Source organism: Hipposideros armiger, unplaced genomic scaffold (genome assembly GCF_001890085.2).
Source record: "Hipposideros armiger isolate ML-2016 unplaced genomic scaffold, ASM189008v1 scaffold_1227, whole genome shotgun sequence".
Lineage (NCBI taxonomy): Eukaryota > Metazoa > Chordata > Mammalia > Chiroptera > Hipposideridae > Hipposideros > Hipposideros armiger.
Window position 1 is genome coordinate 17,035 of NW_017732577.1, and position 3,793 is coordinate 20,827.

A 3,793-nucleotide genomic window follows, 5' to 3' on the forward strand; every position below is an offset into this window, starting at 1 on the left:
CTTGTCTCTTTCAAAGTGTCCTGAGGTTATTGCCGAGGGCACCTTGCAGTCCTAACGAGAACCACAGGGTCTGTCCAGCCACAACATTGGTCATCGATAGGCTGAGATTGGCATACAACAATAATGCATGCTTTTAAAATACTTACAAGCCCTACTAAGTCTACCCTTCAATCTATTTGAGGTCTTAACAAATGGTTTTACTGTCATACCCTTGAATTTAATCATCTGATTCCATATCTTAATGGTGACATTCTCGGTTTTATCTTTGCTAAGAAACCATTTCTTATTTTAAGAATCTTTTGCTGAGAGAGAATGGGCTTGGCAAACAGTTTTATTTTCAAATCAAGCAAATCCTGGCTTTTTTGTACTTTCTCTAAATTCTGTTCAGAACTTGAACAGTTTCTACTTTAGTTCATCTATTTTCTCATAGGTTACTGCAAGAAGCTAGTTGGCATTTTCTGTATTCTTCCTGGAAATTTCACCTTTCTATTTTTTACATTAACTTGGACAATAGTGCTGCCAAACTCTCTGATACTACATAAAATGGATCTCAATTTTTTCCATCTTCAAAAACAATGTTTTTTTACTATCCTTCAAATGCTCACCTTGGGTCCCTTCAAGCTTCCACTAACAGTCAACTTGAGGCATTTGCAGCTTTTTCCTACTATCTGGTCCCAGGTCTTTTTTAAATTTGAGGCACTTGCAGCTTTTTCCTACTATCTGGTCCCAGGTCTTTTTTAAACATTAATAATAATAATAATAATAATAATAATAATAATAATAATAAATAAAAACAATGAAGGAGAACAGAATATGTCACATCCCCAAAACACACCATTTAGGGCCAAGAACACTGTATAAGCAAACTTTACTACTTCTTCACTAATTTACTACCCCAAGCCCAAACTTCTTTGTCTTGACAATTCTTCACAAATTTATTGTTTCTTTGTCTAAAAGGCATTAAAGCTGGCTGCTTTGGTCACTTCTTTGAGTCTCATATTTTTATGGGGCTTCTGTACATATAAAACTTATTCTCTTTCTTATGTCAGTTTAATGATAAGACCAGACAAATAACCTAGAAGGTAAGAAGGGTGACATTTTTCACCCCTATACCAATTCCACATACCAAATTATGTCCTTGTTATTAGATACTATATTACAAAACACTCCAAAATTTAGTGGCTTAAAACAAGAACTAGTCTTTTCGCTCATGAATCTTCAATTTGGGCAAGACTTGGCAGGGATGACTCGTTTCTGTTGCCTTACATCTGTGGCCTCATCTGGGATGACTGCAAAAGCTTGGAAGTTAAAATGCTCAGCCTCTCTTTTTCTCTCTTCTTTCTGTCTCAGGACCTCTCCATTCAGTCTCTTCACATGACTTCTCCAGCATGAAAACCTCAGGATAGTTGGTCTTACTACATGGCAGTCCGGTTCCAAGAACAGATGTTTGAGAGACCCAGGCAAAAGCCGAGTGGCTTATTATCCAGCCTTCAGAGCCTGAGAACACTACTTGCACCACATTTTATTGGCCGAGCAAGTCACTAAGGCCATCCCATAATTGATATGAAGAGAATTATATCCCACTTCTGAGCAAGAGGGTTGTCCAACAATTTGCAGCTGTCTTCATATGCCTCAAATTGCAGTGTTCAGTTGCGTGGTATATCATGATTTTTTTAAACTAGTCCCCGAAATGTTAAACATTCAGGCCAGGATAAGATTTTATTTGTGACTCTGATGACATCCTTAGGGTAAATTTCTTCAATTGGACTTCATTAGTCAGAGGACTACACAAGTTTTATAGTGTGTCTAAAAGCCTAATTACCTGCTAAAAAAATTTTAAAACAACATATACTAAAATGAACTCTAGATGAGAATTCTGGTTGTCCTCATTTTTACCATAAGTAGATGTTTTCACTTAATTTCATCTTGTTAATTTAAATTATATGTTATTTTATTTTAAAATTTTAATAGCGAGTTTAAATATTTTTCATGGTTTTGCCTGCTATAAATTGCTCATTTCTTTGTTCCTTTTTTCTCTTTCATTTTAATTTTTTTGTCCTTTTGTTCTGAATTAGAAGATCATATCTTAAGTGTGTCCTCTATAGCTAGCTGTAATTACACTTTCTGCATTACCATTTATACTCCACCATTTCCACTGAAGATTTAAGTTCTTTATGTTACTAAATGTTTTTTTACATGCTTTCTAAATAACACAACTCTCTTTTAATGTCAGCTTCCTGTTTTGTTGTAATCCACTGTCTTCTCAGTCTGTTCTCTGACTTTAACTTTAAAGCCACGTGTGTATATTGTGAGGGAAATTTAAGTTAAAAAAAAAATCTAATGCCAAACTCCATTTAATGAACACTCATAGACCACAATACCTTGTGGTCCTACAAAAGGGAAAGGATGAGAGTGGGCACCACTCTTCTCAGAGTTGTGAGCTCCCACTCTTCCCAGAGGACCTCCAACACTACAGATAAACCCTGACAAGCAGGGAGAGTACGGTATAAATTTGTATGTTAAATACAGTGATACCTTGGTTTGCGATCATAATTCGTTCCAGAAACAAGCTACTTGTATTGCAAGACATCGCTNTTTACAGGGTCCAAAGCTATGAGTTCCTTGAGCCAAGAACTTTATCTGCTGGCCAGAGATGGAGGCACAGGGAATTGATAATCAAGCCTCCATTCTCTGACTCCACCTCACCCAGTAATCTTCCAGTTATCTTTTGCCTTTCTACTAGATTTCTCTGCAACACTTTTAGTCAAATGTGCATTTTTAAGTTTGAAGTTTGAAGGTTTGAAGCCCTGTAATTCTCACCTCTCAATGAATGAGGTCTCCTCCCTGGTGTGAAAGATACAGGGTTAGCATATTATGCTGTTTCCTATTGTTTTGTCGACCTAAATCAAGAGGTAAACTGAGACAAGCTCAAAATTGTCAAAAAGGTGAGTTTATTTTGGAATAGCAGAGGAATTGCAATTTGGACACACAAAATGTAGCAAGCTATAGGTGAGACAGCTGAGGGTTTGGAGCAAGCTGTATTATGGGCAGGAATGTGAAGTGGGGAGAGTGCAGTTAGACTCTGTTAAAATTAAAACAAATGGAGACCAGCTTTGAAAATTCCCCTAGCAGACAAAATTCATCCAGTCATACAAACAAAGTTTAATTCAGCGTATTTTGCAAGACCAACCTAACCTGGGTCCTTTCTTGTTCATGCCTCTGGAAACCATAAGCAAAACTTCCCATCGTTGATAGGAGGCAATCCCCAACAAAATACTTATCATTTAAGAAAATTCCAGGGCCGGCCGAGTGGCATGTTGGTTAAGAGTTGGCTTAGGACGCCAGCTCTAAGCAGCAGGGTCCCGGTTCGGACCCCACATTAGGGACAGTGATGCTGCGCCCTCTACAGCTAAGATGGTGAACAACAGCTCGACCTGGAGCGGGGCTGCCAGGAGTCACCAGCAGTGGGGCTGGCTGGCAGCGGGCGTGAGCTTTCGTGAGCAGCTGTGAGCTGCCGTGAGCAGCCGTCCAATGGTCGGCAGGCGACTGCCTCGCCCGGGAAGAGCACAATGATAATACCAACATGGGCCAGTGAAGCAACATCCTCCACAACTAGACTGAAGAACGAAAGGACAGCAACTTGTCTGTTCCCCTCCCCCAATTCCCCAATGAAATCTTAAAAAAAAAATTCCAGTACTATCAGTTTTCTGTAAATCAGACATTTATGAGAAATCAGTTTCTCACTCCTGAGGTTTTGTTTTTCTGAGGGCACATGCCTGAGATTTTCTATTTT